Source organism: Mauremys reevesii, linkage group 23 (genome assembly GCF_016161935.1).
Source record: "Mauremys reevesii isolate NIE-2019 linkage group 23, ASM1616193v1, whole genome shotgun sequence".
In the NCBI taxonomy this organism is placed as follows: Eukaryota; Metazoa; Chordata; order Testudines; family Geoemydidae; genus Mauremys; species Mauremys reevesii.
In genome coordinates this window covers 2,248,437-2,272,009 of record NC_052645.1, presented here as the reverse complement: position 1 = coordinate 2,272,009, position 23,573 = coordinate 2,248,437, and the positions used below count along the sequence as shown (strand labels likewise).

The 23,573-nt window shown below is 52.0% G+C and overlaps 4 non-coding genes across 4 annotated transcripts; 2 read left to right on the top strand and 2 right to left on the bottom strand.

Annotated features, from left to right (window-relative positions):
* Positions 1 to 6,008: 6,008 nt before the first annotated feature.
* On the top strand, positions 6,009 to 6,090 carry TRNAS-GCU. The gene has a single exon. It is a non-coding gene; the product is annotated as a tRNA-Ser (tRNA).
* Positions 6,091 to 7,877: 1,787 nt separating this feature from the next.
* On the top strand, positions 7,878 to 7,951 carry TRNAT-UGU. Its single transcript has one exon. It is a non-coding gene; the product is annotated as a tRNA-Thr (tRNA).
* Positions 7,952 to 17,954: 10,003 nt separating this feature from the next.
* Positions 17,955 to 18,027, bottom strand: TRNAK-UUU. The gene has a single exon. It is a non-coding gene; the product is annotated as a tRNA-Lys (tRNA).
* Positions 18,028 to 23,234: 5,207 nt separating this feature from the next.
* TRNAS-CGA lies at positions 23,235 to 23,316 on the bottom strand. Its single transcript has one exon. It is a non-coding gene; the product is annotated as a tRNA-Ser (tRNA).
* Positions 23,317 to 23,573: the final 257 nt, after the last annotated feature.

The following is a 23,573-nucleotide window of genomic DNA, read 5'->3' as shown; positions in this document are numbered from 1 at the left end:
GACCAGCTCCTGGCTCTGTTTCTGGGAGCTGGTTTCCCGTGAGGACACACCAGACATCACTGCTCTCTGCCTAGGGGAGAACCACCTGGGAATGTGCTCCTGGCCCAGCCGATCTGGAAGGGTAAACGGGATCGTGGCCAGCACAGCAATGTGGGGCTAGGACCCTGAGAAAACAAAGGGGGTGGGGTAAGAGCAGAGACGAGAACTAGAGATGGGGGAGGAGACAGGGTCTCGAGGGAGGGAACAGCTGGAGAGAAACAAGGAGCGCAGTGGACAAGTCTGCCCTGTGAATACTAGTGGTCACAGGTGTTCTGCAGAAAACCCATAGCCAGCTGGTCCCATGGGGTGATGGTCGGCCCTCGGGACTCTGACTCTCACAGTCCCAGTTCAGAGCTTGGTAGGATCTGCTGGATCTGCGTCGTATTGGAACGAAGCCCTGGAGACCCTACTGCTCAGCATCCTCATCGCACAAAGGTCTCTCTTGTCCCTCCTGCTTGGTTACTAATGCCTACTCAAGGGAGATCTTTGGTCCAGATGGCCCCATGCTATTGAACCTGAGAGTCCAGCTAGAGATGCCTTCCCTCCTTTGGGCTGTCTCATAGCTGCATTCCTGGCTGCCTCAGCTGATGACCACAGGCTCTTCGGCACCCGGCCCCTAAGCCAGGGCAGGTGGAGGGTTTGGAGCTCCCCATAGTGGCTTGGGCTCCCTAGGTGGCTTTTACCGTGGCCCGGCTTCAGCGTCTGTCCTGGCTTGGGGGCAGGGCCTCCAGGGGAAGAGGAGAGTTGGGGCCATGGAGAAGGGCAGGGCCTCGGGGCTCCCCCACTTCTACCGAGGTTCCGGTGCTTTTGCTCAGGAGCAGAGGCTGCATCATTGTTTAAATCTAAACCAACACCAGATGGGGATGGAGACATTCCCCAGGGATCTCAGTCCGAACCTGCAGCCCTCAGCTGTTGCTGCTGGAGGGCGTGAAGCCCTTTCACTCGTATTGCCTAGTGCCCCTAGCTCTGAGGCCTTTCTCTCGCCTCGTCCTGAGGGACCTTCCACTCCATTCCCAACCCACCTCCTAATTATCCAGGGGCTCTTCTCCCAGAAGGGGATCACTCAGCGGCTGGATCCCTCTTTGCCTTTTCTCTGTGTCTAGCACAGTTCGAGGTGCCCATGGGTGGGGTGTTTGATCACAATGACCCTCCATGGAGCTGCCATTCAGCTTCCCTCATTTGGTCTCATCTTTCACTGAGTCCAACATTTTTTTAATCCCTCATCACCACCCTCCCAAGCACATTTCAATTGCCTCCACATCCCTTAACCAGGCAGCGTCCCTGTGGTGTGGGCTGTCTGCATAGGCCCTTTCTCAATCTTTCTCACCCTCTTGTCTCCAGTCTCCTGTGTCTCTGCTTTCTAAGCACAGACTCACTCTGGCTGTTCAGAGGAGGGCAGGACCATGCCTATGCGTGGCCAGCAGACAGCGACAAAGACCCCCAGCCAGCCTGCTCCCTGCTATGCCAAACACCCACTGAAGGCCACCCACAGACCAGCATGTGGGGCGGCTGCTGATGCTCTGTGGCCAACATCAGAAGATGGTAGGAAAGCAGGGCCAGCCCCCCCCCCGGTGGGGCCTCTTACCGTTCCCACTCTCCGTGCTCACTTTTGCAGTGGGGCAGGAGATTTTTCCCCAAGAGGCTTTTCCCCAGCTGGCGAGAAGCAGAGAAACACCCAGGCTCCCAAGGTGCTATGTAGCAAGTACCCTCCAGCACAGGGACAGGCGCACACTTGGAAGAGGGAAACTGCTCCACACTCTAGCTCGGGCAGCCGCCCATTTTCTTTGGCAAGTCAGGAAGGGCAAAGGCGAGACTGGAAGCACCTGGGGTTCATGCCCCAGCCTTTGTGACACCCAACCCCCAACTCCTTCCTGGGGCTCTAGCTGAAGCCAGAGCATTGGCCTGAGCGGCCAAGAAGAGGTTCCAGCCCCGAAGGGAGCAGGACTTTCAGCCCAAAGGTAAAACTGGACAAGCACAACCACGAAGGGACATGAACCCTCAATTGCCTGATCCAGGCTCAGATGCCTTATCCATTAGGCCACATGGTCACATATAATTTCTCCACGTACTTCTTTAGAGAAGACGGACACTGTGTTTCTCAGACTCAGGTCATCTACTGAGGGGGGTTGAGACTCTCTGGGCACAAGAAGTCGAGTTCCCAGTGAGATGTGAGACTTAATTCTCTGGAGCCAGGTGCAGGGCTTTGGCAGGGAGGCTCAGGCATGGGGGATTGGGGTGCAGCGGATGGACCGGCTGTCTAGGTGTGGAGATTTAGTTGCACTGAGGCACAGGAGGGAGGAGGAATCCTGCTGATGGTCAGTGGCTGTGCAGAAAAAAGGGTGTTGATTCCCCCATCCTAAATGGGCTGGTTGGCTTGACCCTTCTCGCCTCTGCAGAGCATGGTGGGGACTGCAGCTCACCCCTTGTGGGGCAGGAGGGCACAGGTGCAGGGCGCTGGGCTCCGATGCACCTGGAGGGCAGCTCTTGTGGGGTGGGGCAGGGCAGGGCCTGTGGTTTACGTTCTGCGTTGCCTGGTGCTGGGCCATTGCACAATCCCCAGCCACGCCGCACAGCGCACCTCGAGAGGCGGTTGGGGGCCAAGCAGATGATCCAGCACGAGGGGGGAGAGGATGTGTGGTTGGGGGGAGGAAAGGCCTTGGGCTGCACTGGGGGAGCGCAGAGCAGGGGTGACATCCCAGAAACCTGCAGCAAAGGGATGGACAGGTGGCCTGGGTGGATAGAAGAGGCAGCGAGCCTAAAAGGGGAGTGGGGTCTAGTGGTCAGAGCAGGGAGGGGGCTGGGCACCAGGCGCCAGGGACCTCTGGGTTCTATCCCTGACTCTGGGAGCAGAGGTGGGTCTAGAGGTCATAGCAGGGGGACTGGGAGCCAGGACTCCTGGGTTCAATAGTGGCGGCTGCTTTTTCCTGTGTCTTCCTCCCTACAGATCCCAGCCCAGCCCCCTAGCAGAATCTGACTGGGGGAGGGGGTTGCCCTGCCACTCCAGACTCGTGATTCGAACCACTCTCACCATAGGCTCTGACATCACGGAATCTCCCCCCCAAGACAGAAAGTAGGAGCCCCTCCCCTCATGTGGAGGAAGCTAGTGAGTTTCTTGGGGGTCTCTGGCGGAGGTGACGGCACCCACCAGACACCCACTCATGGTTGCAAGGAGACCCCCCTGCACAGCCCCCTGCTACGAGGAGCCGGGGGCGCCCAGCCAGGGTCAGGAGGTGAGATGGGATCGCAGTGGCAGGAAAGGGGCAGAGCTGGGGGTGGTGCCAGGTCTGGTGCTGGCTACACGGGGAAAAACCACACTGCTCCCCCATAACACACACACACACACACACACACACACACACACACACCTCCTGGTCTTGGGAGGGGAACAGGAGAAAGGACAAAAGAAGCAAGAGACAAAGAGAAAGGAGGGAGGGATGGATGGAGGAAAAGGTGAAACAAAAAGGACAAACCCCAATGACCCCAGTGATTCTAAGGGACAAAATCCCAGGTGCAGAATAAAATTCTGCCTCCTTAAGCTCGTGGTTTCCATGCCTATAATTCAACGGTCACCAGATGGATCAGACTGAACAGGTTTCAAACCTCGAGGAGGCTCTTACCTTCTAAACAGGGTCGGCTGTTTTCTAGTAAAATCAGGCAAAGGGGAGGAGAAAACTCGAAAGAGGTTCCTCCTGGCAATCAGGTACGTGAACCCGAATACTCCCCCAGTCCTCAAAGAGAGACCTGGAGAAGGAGACTTGCTGAAGCAAAGCCACAGGGTCTCTGAGGTTTCCCTGGCCCCTCGCCCCTGTCCTGCCTGGCTGATGTCAGCATCTCTCTGTGAGGTCACCACCTCCCCACCACCTTGGACCAATAGTCTGAGGTCCTGCAAAAGGCCTTTGTGATGTCACTGCCACATCCCTCCCTTGCTGTGCTAATGTCCTGCCCCTGGCCAGGCCCTTTGGAGGTTTGAGCTACTCCCTGTGGATCACCCCACTCAAGGAGCGTTCGTTCTAGGCAGCAAGCCGGCTAGACAGGAAAACATCAGATGCTGCTCCCAATGCTACACTCAGCTTTTCAGAAATTAGTCGCCTTTATGGCCAGAAGAGACGATTAGAGCATCTAATCTGACCACTTGAGCTGCAGTCAAGCACTCTACCGCTGAGCTATACCCCCACAATGACCTGAGTAGGGAATCGTGATTTTCAGGACTTTGAAGGACAGACCCTGATTCATCGAGCTCCTTTGCCATTCCCAGACCACAGGTGGTTTTAAAAATGGGGTTTGATTAAACTTCTTAAATGTGGCAAACACCACAGCTTGCACACCCACCGATATAGCTTCTCCCAGTGACATAGCTGCCACCTCTTGCAAAGTGGATTAACTACACCCACAGGAAAACTCTCTCCCATCAGCATAGAGCAGTGGTTCTCAAGCTGTGGGTCAGGCCCCCAAAGTGGGTCATAACCCTGTTTTAATGGGGTTGCCAGGGCTGGCGTTAGACTTGTTGGGGCCTGGGGCTGAAGCCAAATTTCTGAGCCCCACCACCCAGGGCTGAATCCTTCAAGCTCTGGTTTTGCCCTCCCCTAACTGGGGCAGGGCTCAGGCTTTGTCTCCCCTGCCTCTGCCCAGTGTGGAGGGGCCTGGTCCCTCTTTCCAGGGCCATGGAGTAAGTTTTTTTGGGGCAGAAGGGGGTTGCAGTGAAAGGAAATTTGAGAAACGCTGGCATAGAGCCTCTGAATATGTCTAGACTTGGCTCCCTGTGGCAGATCAGACACTGAAAGTACAGCCATGGAGACACCACACACCAGCCTTGCCTAACAGGCAAGAATCAAACCTCCACAGAAAGACACCTGTTATTTTCTAACCCATCTCCCTAAGCCCTCAGCCACCACCACTTAACAAAGGGGCTTTTCTACACGATGGTTCTGGTCTCACTGAAGGGTCATTTCCAATTGTTTGCTCAGACCAGCATTAGGGAAAATGGTGCCCTGGGCAAAGCTTGTACTTTGGCACTTCCCCATTGCCCCTGGACGATCCCCACTCCCCCTTTACCGCTAGCTCCTGCACTCCCACCCCTTGCACCTCCTTCACCCCTACCTCCTGCCCCCTCCTGTGCCCCCTTTGCCCTTAACTCCCTATGCCACCAGCCATTGCCCCTCTCCTGCAGCCCCTTCACATGGCTCCAGTGCTGGGGGCCCCACACTTGTTCTCCCTTTCCCTGGGCTTTGGCATCACTAGCCCCTGCTTAGCGAGTAGGGTTCAGTGGTTCCCAAAATGTGGGGCATGACTCCTAGGGGGACACAGAGGAACATTCATGGGGGCACCTCAGGGCCTGAGCCAGCCCCCATGGAGGGAGCAGCACTCAGCCCCACTCTGCCCCAGCTCTTCCCCAACCCCAACGTCAGCCTGGGGCTCTGGCTCCCAGCTCAGCCTCAACCCCCTTACCCCTGTCTGCACCCCTCTCCCCAGCAAGCCACAGCCCCACTCCCAGCCTCAGTTCTTGACTGCGGCTTCCAAAGGGCCACAGCCATGGCTAAGAGGGCACAGAGTGAAATGTTTGGGGACCACTGGTTTAGGGTGATGTTCTCAATCACTTCTATGAAGTCCAATAAAAGCTATTCCTCACCCACCCACCCCACCCTCAGGACAGTCTAGGTATGTTCTGCTGCCCTTCACTCATGCAGGAAGGATAATAACATTTCATTCCATTGAATCCTAAAGTGATTTGTAACCCACCACCAGCCGAAACTGGTCATTTTGGGAAAGCAGCCCCATCATGCTGCATACCTAGGCAGAGTAGGTGTGTCTGTGCAAACACGCTCTGTTCCTGAAGTCTTTCCCCCAGCTCCTCACTAGATGTGAGGGGGGAGCTCATTCAGCCCCTGCTTCTGCGTAGTATTTAAAAACTCCTTATTGTCCCTAGCTCTGCTGGCCTTAGATTTCTCCTCCTGTCCCTTTTTAACAGCTCAGATGAGGTGGCCGAGTGGTTAAGGTGATGGACTGCTAATCCATTGTGCTCTGCACGCATGGGTTCAAATCCCATCCTCATCAGATGCATTTAGTTTTCACCCCTCCTTTGTAGACAACCATCTCCCCCTTTGGTACAATGACAGCTCAAACGATCTTGCTCCTTGCAAACAAAAACCTTCTCGGAAACTCAGAACTCCCTTGCTTTAAATAAAATGTCTAAATCCCAGATTTCTTTAAAAAAGAAATTCTCTAGTGCTGTATTTCTTAGTTTTTATCTCAAGAGGTAACATCCTCATCTTCTCCCCCAAACACCCTGGGACCTGCCCAAATTATTAAAATACCCTCAACCCGAGCAAGGCCAGAGCAGTGAACCAGAGCTAGTGTCTAGGCCAAGCTGTTCTGAAGGAGGCAACTCAAACATTTTCTCCCTGCTTCCCTTGGCAAGGTCTGACTGAGAAAACAAAATTCCCCAAACTGAAAATTTTCTGCTGAAAAACGAATACTAGTCTGTTTGGGGACTTTGGTTTGCAAGTATTATTGTTATTATTCTCTTCTGATTTCTGAATCAGTTCAGTCTTTGTCCTCCAGGTGTGTTTCCAGCTGCTGAGTTGTGGGGGAGAGAGGCCAAGTCATGATGTCTCTTCCCCTCTTTCATAGTTTCTTCCAACTTGCTAGGAAGCTCCTTTGTTACCATGTGAGTCAAGCAGTGTCCATTGTCGCTGTGCTATCTCGGAGAAGTCTGCATTGTACACGGTTCCTGGGCTAGTCCTTGGGAGTGTGGATCCCTTCAATGGGCCAGCAGCGAGTCTGGCTCCTTCCTTGTCACACCTGAAAGGCTGGTGGGGGGCATTTCCCAACCTCATAACATATCTCAGTAACACACACAGAGCAAAACTTCATAACTTCCCAACCAATGCGAGCACACACAATCCAACACGATATTAATGTTCAACAGATCAAGACTTTTGAAATGATACGTCACCAGGCAGACTTTGAACAAACCATCTCATCATTATATGAGAGTGGTGAATATGGGTCTTCCAGGTGCTGCTCTGAGCACAGCGTGCCACACCTGGGCTTACATTGCAATGGAGACGTACCCTTAGAGTCCATCTCTCCTGGGATAAAGATGGCCAACACCTGACTCTCTGCCAATCCCCACTGGGCCCTGACAAGTGTTGTTCGTGTTTGTATTCTATAAAGCAGAGGAGCAGATGAAGTTTTGCTCCCCAATGTGTGTGTGATTCTTTGGACAGGTCTACACTACAAAATTAGGTTGGTGTAATTACATGGCTTAGGCTGGCAATGCAGTTCTATCAAGCTAATCCCGGTTAGATAGTGGCTCAGCTGTCAGAACTTTCTGGAGCTATGAAAGGGGAGGGGCCCATGGCTCTGTAGCAGGAATGCAGGGCAGGTGAGTTCACGGCAGGCATGGTGGGATACTGGTGGAGGCCAGTTATGGTGATATAATGAACAGCAGCATTTACACTGACATTTGTCACTTTAAGTTTGCTGCAAAAAGCACTAGGCCTCTCGTCGAGGTGGTTTTATTTTGTCACCAAAACAGGGCAGTTTTGTCACCAGACATGGCATTGCAGTGTGTGCACCAGCCACAAGCTGCCGACCGAGGGAGCGTTGTGTGTTTTTCACACAGCTGAGCAATATAATGATGCTGAAGTAACCTTGTAGTGCAGACCTGGCCAAAGATTCACACACACACACACACACACACACACACACACAGCTTGCAAGGAAAACCTCACCTGCTCCTCTGCTTTGCAGAATCCAACACAAGCAAAGCTTGTCAGGCCCCAGTGGGGATGGCAGGGAGTCAGGTGTGGGCAGACACGGTGCTGTTGCCACAGGCAGGCACCATGGCTTAGCTGGCTAAAGCACCTGTCTTGTAAACAGGAGATCCTGGGTTCAATTCCCAGTGGTGCCTTATTGACTAACTCTCGGGCAACCTGGTATTGGCTATGGTGGGAGGACAAAACAGAGAGCTCTTTGGTCCAGCCCAGTATAGTTGTTTAAATTATACTCACAGGCACTGATAACAGACTTACTGAAAGTTTGGGAGTTAAGAGCTGATAGGTCAGTGTTCCAGCCTGTCACAGATGATCCTGCTTCCTCTGGGACAGGGGCAGGTCTGGGCTCTCACACGGAATGGCTCATTGTGGCTGGCAGAAACTGTGGGCAGCTCATTTAGTTTGCACCGAGGGTTGAGTCCTGCTTTGTGCAACGTGTGTGAGAATGAAAATCCTAAACCGCCCTTTGAAATAACAAATGCAGCAGGACGTGTTATTGTCCCTGCCCCAAAGCAGACAGACCAATGGAGAAATGCCATTGAGTCCAGGGTAATACTCCACTGCCATTTTACCTTGTTTGCTTGCTAAACTCCCTCCCAACCTTGAGGTCTCCCAGAGCCCAGTATTGACCCTGAGCCGAGATGTCTATGCTGCAAATTTACCACCTCATGACCCTTGCCTGGGATCCTGAACTGGCGCGGGACACCCGTGGGTGTTTCATCGCAGTGCGGACATAGCCTAGCATTATGTCTACACTGCCATTAACACACCCAAGTCACTATTCTCAAACCCTTGGTCAGTTGATTCAGGCTTGTGGGGCTTGTGCTGCAGGGTTATAAAATGACAGTGTAGACACTTGGGCTTCAGCCCAGCCTCCGAGACCCCACGAGGGGTGAGGGCTCAAGCCTGGGCTCCAGTCTGAACCCAAATGTCTACGCTGTAGTTTTTAGCTCCACAATCTGAGCCCATAGGAGCCCAAATCAGACCATCCAGGCCAGCGGGATTTTGTCACAGTCTAGATGCCCTCTCAGGGTATGTCTACACTGCAATGTAAGCCCAGGGTTAGCAGAAGTCATGTCAGCAGCCCCAACACATAAACATAAACCACGAGGGAAAGACCCACCCCCCAGATAAGCTGGACAGTGTCCTTCTCCCTACGGTTCGTAAGTCCAGCAACCAAAAGTCCTTTAACATGAGCCATCCCCGCTCTGCACCCCACTCACAGCTGTTGTCCTTAGTCAGTGCAAGCCCAGAGGTGCCTCTGTAGAGTTCACCTGCCATCCTGGGTGGAAAAGGGGGGAAAATAAGAAGGCTCCGTACTCACTATGTTGTCTAGGGACTCACTCATCCCTCCACAGCCACCCTGTCCTAACGTTGGTCTGACACCTACATTTTAGTATTGGGACCCAGACCCCAGCCCACTTGGCTTTGGAACCCCTGTCCCCTGCCTAGCAAGTGCTATTGAATTGAGGGTGAGTCCCTCAATCGGGGTCTGCCAAGCACAGTTGTGCTGCCCTCGATTCACACAACAAGGATAACAACCCTTTATTTCTCCTGCCCCTGTAACATGGAGACTGGGAATCCAACACCAGCCACAAGTGATCATTTCGGCCAGCAACCCGACCTATTTCCAACATACTGTAAAATTCACATGCAGACTCATACACGAAACCTTGCAAGAAAATCTTCCTGAGGGGGTCTGAAGCACCTGCTGCTGGAGGGAAGGAGGGAGCTGTGGATTGGGATTGAGGAGCAGCATGAGGAGAAGGGGCCTGTGGGTTGGGACAGAGGAGAAGGGTGAAGAGGAGCAGGCTCTGGTTGGGAGTGAGGAGCAGTGAGCATAGGAGGGACTGAGGGTTGGGTCTGAGGGGCACTGGGAAAAGAGGGGACATGGGTTTAGGCTGAAGAGCATCTTCATTTGGGGATCCAGCAGGACTGGGGAAGGCAGCAGGTGATTCTAATTCCTTAGGGATATTCTGTTTGTTTGTATGTGTGTGTGTGTGTGTGCGCAGGGAAGGAACATGCTCTATGCCCAGAGGCCTTTATTCCTCCAGGCTGCAAGGACAGAGGGGCTGTCAGGAAGTTGCCCCTTCAAACCACACACAAAAAGGCCCTTCTGAGGAAAGGGAAAATCCTGAAGAGAAAAAGTAACATCAAAGAGGACTCCAGCAAGACAGTGTAAGATCTTGGGGAGTAGTTTATCACCTGACCAGGGACTTGAAACCTGGACCCTCAGATTAAAAGTTTGATGCTCTGCCCACTGAGCTAGCCAGGCTCACAAAGAAAAACAGCAAGTTGGTGCAGAGGAGAAACTAGTCAAGAAAACAAGAGTGGGAAACAATAGGGGAAACCTGCTACTCTCTCTGGCCTGGTCAACACTACGAGTTTATATCGAATTTAGCAGCGTTAAATCGCATTAACCCTGCACCCATCCACACAACAAAGCCCTTTATATCGATATAAAGGTCTCTTAATACCGGTATCTGTACTCCTCCCCGACGAGGGGAGTAGCGCTGAAATCGGCATTGCCATGTCGGATTAGGGTTAATGTGGCCACAATTCGACGGTATTGGCCTCCGGGTGCTATCCCACAGTGCACCATTGTGACCGCTCTGGACAGCAATCTGAACTCGGATGCACTGGCCAGGTAAACAGAAAAAGCCCCATGAACTTTTGAATTTCATTTCCTGTTTGCCCAGCGTGGGCGCGATCAACACAGGTGACCATGCAGTCCCAGAATCAAAAAAGAGCTCCAGCATTGACTGTAGGGGAGATACTGAAGCTGATCTTTGTATGGGGAGATGAATCTGTTCTATCAGAACTCCGTTCCAAAAGACAAAATGCCAAAACATTTAAAAAAAATCTCCAAGGCCATGATAGATAGAGGCCGCAACAGAGACTCAACACAGTGCTGAAACTTAAGGAGCTGAGACAAGCGTACCAGAAAGCCAAAGAATGAAATGGACGCTCACGGAGGGAGGGGCGACTGACAAGTGTAGCTATCCCACAGTTCTCGCACTCACCGAAAACCATTTGAATTCTTGGCTGAGTTCCCAAAGCCTGAAGGGTCAAAAACATTGTCACGGGTGGTTCAGGGTATATGTCATCACCACCCCCATGAAAGCAAAGGGGAAAAATCATTTTTTGATTTATGTCGACTGGATGCTGCTGGCAGATGTGGTGCTGCAGCGCTACACAGCAGCATCCCCTTCCCTTCCATTCCGGCCGGCAGACGGTACAGTAGGACTGTTATCCGTCATCGTTGTCCCGTGAGTGCTCCTGGCTGGCCTCTGTGAGGTCGCCCGGGGGCACCTGGGCAAAATGGGAATGACCATTTACTCTCTGGTTCTTTAGTAGGTTTGCCCGATAGTCCAGACAGGACTGACTCTCCCATTAGACAATACTTAAGGAAGGGAATGACCTGGGGAGTCATTCCCATTTTTGTCCCTGTGACCCCAGCTGACCTCACCAAGGCCGGCCAGGAGCACCCATGACAGCAGCAGACGGTACAGTATAACTGGGAACTGTTATTGTCAACTTGCAAGGCAGCAGACAGGACAGTATGGCTGGTAACCGTCTCTGCTAACTTGCAAAAGGCAAGGGGATGCTGCTGTGTAGCACTGCAGTACCACGTCTGTCAGCACCATCCAGTAGAGATACGGTGACAGTGAAAAGAGGCTGAATGGGCTCCATGGTTGCCGTGCTATGGCGTCTGCCCGGGCAATCCAGGGAAAAGGGTGTGAAATGATTGTCTGCCGTTGCTTTCACGGAGGGAGGATTGAGTGACAACATTTACCCAGAATCACCCACGACACTGTTTTTGCCCCATCAGGCGTTGGGATCTCAACCCAGAATTCCAATAGGCAGGAGAGACTGCGGGATCTATGGGATAGCTATAGCATAGCTACCCATAGTGCAACGCTCCGGAAATCAACGCCAGCCTCAGTACATGGACACACACGGCCGAATTAATGTGCTTACTGGGGCTCCGTGCACTCGACTTTATACAATCTGTTTCCAAAAAACACTTTCTGTAAAATCGGAATAATCCCATAGTGTAGACATACCCTGTGATTAACAACTTTGGTGGCTAATTGAAAGGCTGATGGTTCAAACCCAAGTGAAGATGGAGGTGGTTTTTTTTTAGTGATGAGAATCCAGTACATTTTAACAGGCAGAAAATCTTCTCAATGCTGCTCTAGCCTCATTGGGCAAGTATAAGTATTGCTTTTCTTAGATGCATTGGTGGTATAGTAGCGAGCATAGCTGCCTTCCAAGCAGCTGACTTGGGCTCGATTCCCAGCCAATGCAGGGATGTGATGTTTTCTCTCTTGGGAATTGGTTTAATTTCAGTCACATTGTATCAGTTTATCAATGGAATGACAAAATCCATGTGCTGCAGGTCATTCAACACACAATGGAGGAAGAAAGGGGCAGGACTATACAATGAGCTGTTGGAGTTATCCTGGTATTACAATGTTTGGTTTATTTTAAAAAAAAAATCCTTTACTTCCCTCTCCCTTTTAGACTCAGAGCCTTTAAGGTCAGAAGGGACCAATGTGATCATCTAGTCCAACCTGCTGCACCTTGCAGGCCAAAAGACCCCACCCACCCACTCCTGTAATAGACCCGGGAGGGGAGGCAGCTCTGTGCTCTGCCCCTACCCCAGGCAGCACATGGACGACCTCTGCTCCCCTCCCCCCATGGGTGTGCAGAGATGTGCCAGCAGCACTGAGGTGGCTCCCTGCCCACTCTGCCTCCGTCCCTCCGTGCCACTCCCAGAAGTGGTTGGCATGTCCCAGCATCCCCTGGTGTGGGAGTGTCTCCATTCACTGCCCCTGCCCGGGTACCAACTCCATGGCGCCCATTGGCCAGGAACTGCAGCCAATGGGAGCTCTGGGGGCAGTGCCTGCAGGCAGCGGCACACAGAGACCCCCTGCCCCTGCCCACCTAGGAGCTGCTGCCAGAGGGTTGTGTGTACCAGGCACTTTGGGAGCTGCACTGGCCGGGGTAAGTGCCACCCCTCCTGCACTCCAACCCCCTCCCCCAGCACAGAGCCCGCACCCCGCACCCAAATTTCCTCCCAGAGCTTTGCTTGTCTTCCTTTCACCCAGAACCATCCTTCTCCTGGGCTGCAAGTAGCCATCTCTGGGAAGCCAAGAGGCAGGCACAGGATTCTGCCTCCCAGCAGCCAACCGCACCTCCCCAGGCTTTGCAGAACGAATGGTGGCGCTCTACTAACCCCACTTAGCCGAACTGAGGCGCTTAGCTTCTGCCCTGCCTTCCTCAGCTCGACTTTCCTTTTTTGCCCCATTCCCGCCTCACTCCCTCCTTTGGCAAGTCACACAGAGGAGGCAGCAGGAAGAGCCGGCCGCCATAGGCCAATCTCCAAGTTCAGAGGACACCAAGCCACAAGGCTTCAAAAGGTGACTGGCCAAGATCCTCTAGCTTTCCCCTGCTGATGCCAAGGCTATTTCCTCAGCTCATTTCACCACCCTCTGCCATGCAGGGGTTGGGGTTTATCACAGGTGTTACCCGAAATTGGGCCAGCTAGTCAGCGTAGGGAGGACTAATGACCCACCAGAGTTTGGCAGAAAGCAGCACATTTGTTATAATGACAGCTAAGCTCAAAAGAAGAAGGGGGAGAGGGTGTCACACTCACACTCGCATACTCACGCTCCCTGGACAGGCACAGCACTGGAGATGTCAGGATTCTGCAAGGTAAGTGTCCCACAGCACAGCTATGGATGGTGCGATGAAGGTAACTCTCCCTGAGGCACAATGAAATACAACGCGGAGAACCACTGGCCAGGCGGTCCGGGCAAAGGGCATTCACTGGAGGTACAAGCTTGTGAGTGCTCTCCTGAGCACAGGGCCCCTCCCCCTTTTAAGGGCCTGCACCTCATGGCCTGCGACTAGAGATGACTTGGCTGCATCTGGTTGGTCACACTCCACCTTGGGCAGTGTCCATGCTCTGGGTGTGTGAGTGCTGCCTAATTAGAGTCCCAGACACCTTGTCTACCTGGGAGCTCTTCTGCTCTTCAACCAGCCCATTCATCCCACCAGCATTCCAGGAGGGAGCGGGAGGGGAAAAGCCACTTCACAGGCATTCAGAGAGGGAGAGGAGACAAAAGTGGGAGCAGGGGAAGTATAACAGACCTTCTGCGCATAGAAATCACTCCTGCTCTTACAACAGCAGAGATAGGCCAGTAGGAGCTGGGAAAATTAAGCCATTGTGTTTCTGTCTGGTTTCAAACCAGGGACCTTTTGCGTGTTAGGCAAACATGATAACCACTACACTACAGAAACTCTGTCACAGGGTTTTGCCCCTCCTTCATAAGAACATAAGAATGGCCACACTGGGTCAGACCAAGGTCCATCAACCCCACATCCTATCTGCCAACAGTGGCCAATGCCAGGTGCCCCAGAGGGACTGAACAGGTAATGATCAAGTGATTTCTCTCCTACCATCCATCTCCACCCTCTGACAAACAGAGGCTAGGGATACCATTCCTTACCCATCCTGGCTAATAGCCATTCATGGACTTAATCTCCATTAATTTATCTGCAAAAAGAACAAGGAGTACTTGTGGCACCTTAGAGACTAACAAATTTATTTGAGCATAAGCTTTGCTGGGCTAAAACCCATTTAATCGGATGCATGCAGTGGAAATAAAGCAGTAAGATATATATATATACACAGAGAACATGAAAAAAATGGGTGTTGCCATACACACTCTAACAAGAATGAGCAGTTAAGGTGAGCTATTAGCAGCAGGAGAAAAAAACCTTTTGTAGTGATAATCAGGATGGCCCATTTCCAACAGTTGACAGGAAGGTGTGAGTAACAGTAGGGGGACAAATAAACATGGGGAAATAGTTTGACTTTGTGTAATAACCCATCCACTCCCAGTCTTTATTCAAGCCTAATTTAATGGTGTCCACTTTGCAAATTAATTCCAATTCATCAGTCTCTCATTGGAGTCTGTTGTTGAAGGTTTTTTGTTGTAATATTGCGACTTTTAGGTCTGTAATCAGTGACCAGGAGATTGAAGTGTTCTCTGACTGGTTCTTGAATGTTATAATTCTTGACATGTGATTTGTGTCCATTTATTATTTTACGTGGAGACTGTCTGGTTTGGCCAATGTACATGGCAGAGGGGCATTGCTGGCACATGATGGCATATATCACATTGGTAGATATGCAGGTGAATGAGCCTCTGATAGTGTGGCTGATGTGATTAGGTCCTATGATGGTGTCCCTGAATAGATATGTGGACAGAGTTGGCAACAGGCTTTGTTGCAAGGATAGGTTCCTGGGTTAGTGTTTTTGTTGTGTCATTGCTGGTAAGTATTTGCTTCAGGTTGGGGGGCTGTCTGTAAGCAAGGACTGGCCTGTCTCCCAAGATCTGTGAGAGAGAGGATCGTCCTTCAGGATAGGTTGTAGATCCTTGATGATGCGCTGGAGAGGTTTCAGTTGGGGCTGAAGGTGATGGCTAGTGGGGTTCTGTTCCTTTCTTTGTTGGGCCTGTCCTGTAGTAGGTGACTTCTGGGTACTCTTCTGGCTCTGTCAATCTGTTTCTTCACTTCAGCTGGTGGGTACTGCAGTTGTAAGAACGCTTGATAGAGATCTTGTAGGTGTTTGTCTCTCTGAGGGTTTGGAGCATATATGTGGTTGTATCTTAGAGCTTGGCTGTAGACAATGGACTGTGTGATGTGGTCTGGGTGAAAGCTGGAGGCATGTAGGTAAGTATAGCGGTCAGTATGTTTCCGGTATAGGGTGGTGTTTATGTGACCATCGCTTATTAGCACTGTAGTGTCCAGGAAGTGGATCTCTTGTGTGGACTGGTCCAGGCTGAGGTTGATGGTGGGATGGAAATTGTTGAAATCATGGTGGAATTCCTCAGGGGTTTTCGTTTCCATGGGTCCAGATGATGAAGATGTCATCAGTGTAGCGCAAGTAGAGTAGGGGCATTAGAGGATGAGAGCTGAGGAAGCGTTGTTCTAAGTCAGCCACAAAATGTTGGCATACTGTGGGGCCATGCGGGTACCCATAGCAGTGCCCCTGACTTGAAGGTATACATTGTCCCCAAATCTGGAATAGTTATGGATGAGGACAAAGTCACAAAGTTCAGCCACCAGGTTTGCTGTGACATTATTGGGGATACTGTTCCTGATGGCTTGTAGTCCATCTTTGTGTGGAACGTTGGTGTAGAGGCCTTCCACCTCCATAGTGGCCAGGATGGTGTTTTCTGGAAGATCACCAAAGGACTGTAGTTTCCTCAGGAAGTCAGTGGTGTCTCGAAGATAGCTAGGAGTGCTGGTAGCGTAGGGCCTGAGAAGGGAGTCTACACAGCCAGACAATCCTGCTGTCAGGGTGCCATTGCCTGAAATGATGGGGCATCCAGGATTTCCAGGTTTATGGATCTTGGGTAGCAGACAGAATACCCCTGCTGCTTTTTGGCCTGCTGCTTCTCTGTCTGGGATGTTTTGTCAGTCCTGGCACACAAAGGGCATCATTGCGGCGCCCATGAAGGCAAGATGAATTTTCCTGCCTTGCTCAGCTTGACTTGCTTCCTCACCCCATTCCTGCCTTAGATCCTGGGTCACCTGGTGGCTGAAGATGGTCCATTGTCTCTAGCGGTGCCAGAGCCTGACACAGTGCCCGGAAGCCTTTGCTTTGCACATGCCGGCCGTGCACATTTGCAAATACTTTAAAACTCCTGTCAGTAAGTTCTGGGCACAGTTGCTCACCTTCAGAGGAAGCTCCTTAAAATTGACCTGTCTCACCCAGTGGTACATTGATCTCTGTTCAGACTGAGCCAAAGGGGGGGCCTTGCTGTTGTGGCTGCCACTGCTGTAAGGGTGGCCACTGTTGCAGATGAAGCCATCCTACAAGCACCTTCCACCTAGCCACCCACTGAAAATCCTGTAGGATGTAAGGTGGGACTAGAAGAACACTGGGGAGGAGGTTTCCCAGTGGGGTAAAAAAATACAGCCATATTGGAAGAGTCGGTTGTGTTCTTCGTGGTTGCCCCACCATTCCCCTCGGGCCTGACCTGCCCTCCAGCTCAGCCACCCACTGAAAATTGAAAAACAAAAAAGTAGAGCCGTAAAAGTCTTCAAAGCCCACCAGGCCCAACCCCTCTTCTAATACAACAGAAAAGCCGCACTTCTGACTAGGTAGGGACGTCCTATGGCCCCACAAGAAGTGGAAGGTCATCGTGTTCGGTCTCAGCAGCACTCGTGGAGCAGGAAATACCTGGCTGAAGATATTCCTCACAGATGGGTCTTGAGCATCACAACTTTGTAGGCTAATGACAAGGTCCAACTACATCACTGGCTGAGTCATTCCTCACAGGCCAGCAACCATTTCTCCCAGTTCGTGTTCCCCCGTCATCCCCAACCGAATGCTAGAAGGCCCAGCTCATCAACCTGCCCACTCTTGCAGCCCTTCTCTTCCGCCTGACTGATGGCGGGGTATTGGCGTCCTCCCTTAGGCCCTTCAACATCCCTGGGAAAGACAACACCGCCCAGTGACTTTGGGCCAGTAGGTCAACCAATAGGGCTGCCTCCTAGGCCAGGCTGCAGCCCAGCTTCAGGACTCAGAGGAAATGGAGCTCGCATCCCTACCTACAGGACTCCAGGCATGGCCAGGCTTCTGGATCAAACATCCCCTCTTGTGCTCAAGTCACAACAGCTAGCGGGCAAAAGACAGGCTTTCATGGCATTGGAGAGAGCAAGATAGAGCCTTGGAAGACCCAGCAGGGTTTGTGGCACAGGAATTGTCCTCAGATCCCACTGAGACTTCAACTCAGATTGCAGGATTCAAAGTCCCGAGTGCTGGCCCTTACACCATGGGACCAATAGGAAACACCCAGACCTCTGGTGAGGATGACCCTGTGCAGGCAGCCCTGCATTTGCTCACCAAGTTGTCATGCAGCAGTTTGCTGCAGCTCCCAGAGGCCTTTCTTAATCCTGACTGAGAGGCCAGTGGGCATGTGAGGAAGTTGCCCCTTCAGTCCCAGGCAGTACATGGCCCTTCCTAGTGAAAAGCCAAGTACTGGGGAAAAAAAGGTGATGCCGAATAACATCCTGGAGAGACACTTTCTTCCATTTTGAGGGGAAGGGCTTCTTCTTCACCTGACCAGGGACTTGAACCCTGGACCCTCAGATTAAAAGTCTGATGCTCTACCAACTGAGCTAGTCAGTCTCACATATAAACAAAAACACATTTCATGCAGAAGAGAAACTAGTCATGAAAATGAGGGCAGGAAACAATACAGAAAACCTGCTACTCTCGCTCTCTTAGCAGTCCTAGCCCCAGCCTGCTCCTCCATCCAGCGCCCTGAGGCCTTATTCTTTTTTTAGTTAAATATCAAATCCAGGAGAAAACACAGTTATACAAAGCAAAACGAAATCACAAACAGAAATGTCATTGGAAATAAAAAACTAAAAAAGGAAAATGCAATCCCCATCACTTTATCTTGTCAGGGCCATTCCTGTATCAAGAGCACCTGCTAAGGTCCCTGTGTGCTTACGAGAAACCTGGAGGAACTCATACCACAGCCTGAACATGAAACTCAACTGCTCCCAGGTGCCACAGTAAAACCCTTTCCCTGCTGTGATGTTGATGATTTTATGAAACTATGCTAATGAGTGTGAATATAATAGGAGTACTTATGGCACCTTAGAGACTAACAAATTTATTTCAGCATAAGCTTTCATGGGCTACAGCTCACTTTAGATGCATCCGAAGAAGTGAGCTGTAGCCCATAAGCTATGCTAAAATAAATTTGTTATTCTCTAAGGTGCCACAAATCTCCTGTTCTTTCTTGGATACAGACTAACACAGCTGCTACTCTGAAACCTGTGAATATAATGTAACTGGAACATGCTTCATGCAAAGGTCTCTTGTACAGTATCATTACAAAGCTTATTATCTATTGTGTGTGTTCATCCTATTTGTATGACTCAATCATTCTTGGATCTGAAACTAGAAATATGAACTATAACTCTGAGGTCCTGTTGTAATGATGCAAAGTGTGGGCCATTAATAGTGGTTTGGACTCTTGATGGCTCCCATTAACCAGGACAATTGACTGGAGATGGCTCTGTCCTGCACCATCTGTGAGTCAGGCCAGGAAGAATGAAGGCTTGGGGGTCTCACAGGACATGTGACCATGTCACCTGGTACAGGAATCCATCTTAAACCTGGGGCTTTTCCCCAGGAGAGAGACAAAAGATTCCTGCCTTGTACCAAAGCTATATAAGGGGTGGAACAGAAGAAAGGTGGCTGCAGTCATGAGACATCCCTAGCTACCACCTGAGCTGGAACAAGGACTGTACCAGGTGAAAAGATTGGGCCCAGACAAGAAATAAGTCTAGTCTGTGAAAGAAGCTTATTGGAAGATCTCTGAGGTGAGATTTGATCTGTATTGAGTTTCATACTGTATTAGGCTTGGACTTGCATGTTTTTGCTTTATTTTGCTCTATGGAGAATACAAACTGCACAGAGAAGGAAAAGTTAATGCCTTAGAAAAGTCTGTGTGTGTGTGTGTGTGTGTGTGAGATGGGTGGGAGGGTGTCTAGAAACCACTCTCCTATAGTTTCTTTTCTCTGATTTCCTGTAGAAAATCTGAAGCAGGGAGCTAACCCCACTGCCTTCTCTGAGGCTTGAACTCAGGACCTTTAGATTATGCAACTGACACGCTGCCAACTGCGCTAAAAAGGCTTGGAAAAGTTTGAGGCTCAGTGTATATAGGACCCTCCTACAGCCATGACTGGGGCAGGGAAGGAGCCAGAAATGTGCTGGAAGAAGCAGGGAGCTCTGGTGACCAGAGACTTTTCATGGCAGCTTTCACAGCAGCAAAGAAATCAATTCAGGCTGCTAATGAACAATCTACTGGAACTAATGGCAGCACAGGGGGGATGTTTCCAAGCTATGCACCTACTGCCACCTTTTAGAACTTACTCTCCTTTTCCTAGTAGGGCACTTTCTATGTGAATTAAGCAAAGCAAGTTGGGGAAACTACACAGGTAATAAAAACCAGTGCTCCAAATAAGGCTTGAATTCATAACCCCAGCAGCAGCCCCCTCTGCGCTAACCAGTTGCACCAGTGCAGGTGCTTCTTTGGCAAAGCTGGGAAGCAGGCAGTTATCAGTCTCTGTGATTCACACCTTTGCCTGGTAATTGAAAGGTTGATGCATCAAACCTAACTCAAGATGTGGCTTTTCAGCCATGAGACTCCAGGACATTTTGACAGAAAGAAAATCTCTGTTTTGGTTTAGCCCCATTTGACTCCTTCTGCCCGTCTTCTCCCCCTCCCTCCAGTCTCTTTCCTTCCCCACTGGGGCCGTGCAGAGAGGAGCCCCAGTCAAGTCTCTGTCACAGAGTCTGTATCCCAAAACGGGCGGGTGGGGTTGCCCCAAAACATTGATAAGGGGGGGCGGGGGGGGCATGGTTAGGGGGAGAAAGGATGGAGAATTAACAGTGGGGCCCAGAGAGATTCCCCCAGATTGGGAGATCCTGCTGCCCCAATCAGCCAGCTGTGGGAAGAACAACTTGGGATTGCTTGGGGAAGCCACCTTTAAAAACACAAGTGTAACATGCTAGTTACATTTTAATAAGACCAAAGCCTCCTCAATCCCAGGGTCACAATCACTGGAATGATTTTGCCTTGATATTTTACCAGCCGCAGACACAAAGCAGGTCAAATTACAGTTTCCGTTCGAGTCAGTGCACACACAAGAATCCGGAGGCTTTTAATTCCTTAGGTTCTGCTGCCATTTCATTTCTGTCCTGTTCCAAGATTTATCAGTGTGCAAAGCAACGTTAGGCCCTTGGGAGAGTCCCCCTCAGTGCTGCCTGCCACCCTTGGGCAATTTAAAAGGGCCCAGGGACCCCTGCCACCACCGCCAGCAGCACAAGGGGACTAAGGCAGTTTCCTGCCCGCCCTCACTCCATGTGGCACGTCACTCCCGAGCGGCTGGCACCTCCCTGGTGTGGGGAGGTCTCCGTGCGCTGCCCGCCCTGAGTGCCAACTCTGCCAGCTGTGGCAATGGGAGCTGCGGGGTGAAGTCTGCGGGCAGCCATGCACAGAGACACCCTGGCCCTCCCGGCAGGGGCTGCTGCCAGAGGAGGTGCAGGTTGCTTTGGGAGATGCCCGAGGTAAATGCTGCACCCCTCACCTCTCCTGCACCCCAACCCCAACCCAGACCCCACACCTGCACCCAAACTCCCTCCAAGAGCTTGCCCCCTGCACACCCTCCTGCAGCACAACCCCCTGACTGAGTCCAGACCCTGCACCCAAACTCTCCCAGAGCCCAGCCCCTCTCCCTCCCACACCCAAACTCCCTCCCAGAGCCTTAGGCAGGGGTGTGTGTGTGTGGGGGGGCAGGACTTGGTCCCATTCTGGGCACCACCAAAAATTGTACAAACCTGCCGCCCCGTCCAGCCCAACCTTCTGCTGATGCACCTCAGCCCACACCCCTGCAGGGTTTGAAGCTTCTATTGCTTAAACTCCAGGACACTGAGGGATTTCAGCTCCCCTTTGCCCAGAGGGAACCTTCACCCCACTCCCAGCCAGGTTCTTGTCCATGGGATCACTGTAGGGGGGCTGGGTCCCGCTGGGTCTTTTCTCTCTCTGTGACAGGCCAGGGTGCAATAACTGGGGCATCTGAGCACCCAGGACCTTCTGTGGGGCTGCCATTCCCCTTCCCCTTCTGTGGTCTCGTCTGTCATTGACTCCAGACTCTTTTCTATCCATCGTCAGCACCGTCCCAAGCCAGCTGCACTCACCTCAAAAAGACAGTGTCCCCTGTTGGGTGTGAATCACTGACCTCTCTCCTCCCTGAGCACTGACTGCCCCTCTGTTTCCTTGCCTCTCAGTCTGTGCAGCAAAATATAATACCGTCTATTGAAGCAGGCAAGTGCTGCTTCTGACTTTCCACTTTTAATTGACCCTTGTAATCTTGTGGTGCCAACGTGTTGTAGCTTCATTTTATATCAGCTTACAGGGCGGGAGCGGGGGGGGGAGGCACCACCAAAAGGTTATACAAGCCTGCCACCTCTGGCTGTGCTCCCAGAGAACAAACCACCTCCTGCACAAAGGGGATGAAAGGACCTACCTTAGCCTGGGGTTGAACCAGGGACCTTTAGATCTTCAGTCCAACACTCTCCCAGCTGAACTACTTTAGCAACTGTGTGACAGCCATTTGGCCTGTTGCTTCTCTGTCTGGGATGTTTTTGTCGGCAGTTGCACACAAAAAGGACAGGAAAACGAACGGCTGCTCCACACCCCCACCGGAGGAACCCGGCGCCCTTAGCTGTGGGGAGTAAGAAGTGGCTGTTGGCTGACAGGGCCTGTCCCCGAGGAGCTGGAACAGCAGCTGCCGCCTCCCCCTCGGCTCCAGGCTGTGGGAAATGCTCATTGCCTGGCTGCATGGGCGGCTGCTGCTCCGTGCTCTGGAGAGCGTCTGTATTGCTCTGTCAACTCCCCATCTTCACTGAGCCAGTCTGGTAAGGTCCCAAGTGCCCCCTCCGGCCTGGCAGCTGAGAGTCTGTGCAGACATCAGCCCCCCTACCAGCCCCACAGGCAGCAGCAGCGCCAGCCCCCCAGCACCACAGGGTCACTCAATGCACTTCCTGTGGGGAAATGGCTCCTTGGCGTCCAGCTGCTAGAGTGAGAGCCAGGGGAGAGCAGTGTCTGGCTCACCTGGGGAGAGAAGAGACCTGGTGAGTGCAGATCTCCCTCAGCCTCCCCATAATGCTGATCAGTTGTATTGTCACTGTGAGAGTTGGTGCTTCCCTGCAGGGCCGGCCTAGAGGGTGCAGGGCCCAGGACAAATCCCCCTTTCTGTACCAGGCCCTGCACTCACTCCACCCCTTCCCCCAAGCCCCCACCCTGTCCCATCTCTTCCTGGCCTGCACCTTCCTGCCCCATTCCTCTCCCTCCCCACCTCTTACTGTCCCTTCTCCTCCCCTCCTGCCCAGTGCCTCCTGCACCCCACTGAACAGCTGATCACTGGCAGGTGGGAGGGCTGAAGGAAGAGGAGGAGCTTGTCAGCAAGGCCTGTAGTGGGGCGGGAGCTGGCTGCCAGTGGGCGCTGAGCACCTATTTTTTCTCTGCTGGTTCTGCAGCCCCGTAGCTCCCATGGAGTTGCTGACTCAGCTCCTTTCACAAGCTAGAGAGAGGAGCCAGAACCTGGGCTAATCTATGGGGCACCAGGTGAGTGGCAGAGGATTCAGGTGCTGAGAGTTTGCCTGACCCCTCAGGGACACAGTGTGAGGGGGTGTCCCAGGGATCTCTATGAAAGGAGCAGAACAGGATTTCCTTGGGGTGGGGAGAGAATTGAGAGTGTCTCAGGGGGTTGGACAGAGGTATTGCCTGGGTGAGAGACTGGCTAAAACACAGACCTCGCTGTGAGCAGGATTTGAACCTGCGCAGGGGAACCCTATTGGATTTCGACTCCAACGCCTTAACCACTCGGCCATCACAGCTCTGAGCCTAAAACTGCTCCAATGCCAGAGAAACTGGTAAAGAATCCCAATGCCCAGGTGTGAAGTTATCTAACTACAGAATTCCCACCACAAACCTGGCCCCCAAAGCACAGGGGGGATTGGGGGTTTGTTCTCTTTGCTTAGCCATGTGCAGTCGCACAGAGAGCGCATTTAAAAGTCTCCCCTCCCACAGAGCGGGAAGGGGAAATGATTCTCAACTTGGAGCCTGATGTAGGGTGACCAGACGTCCTGATTGT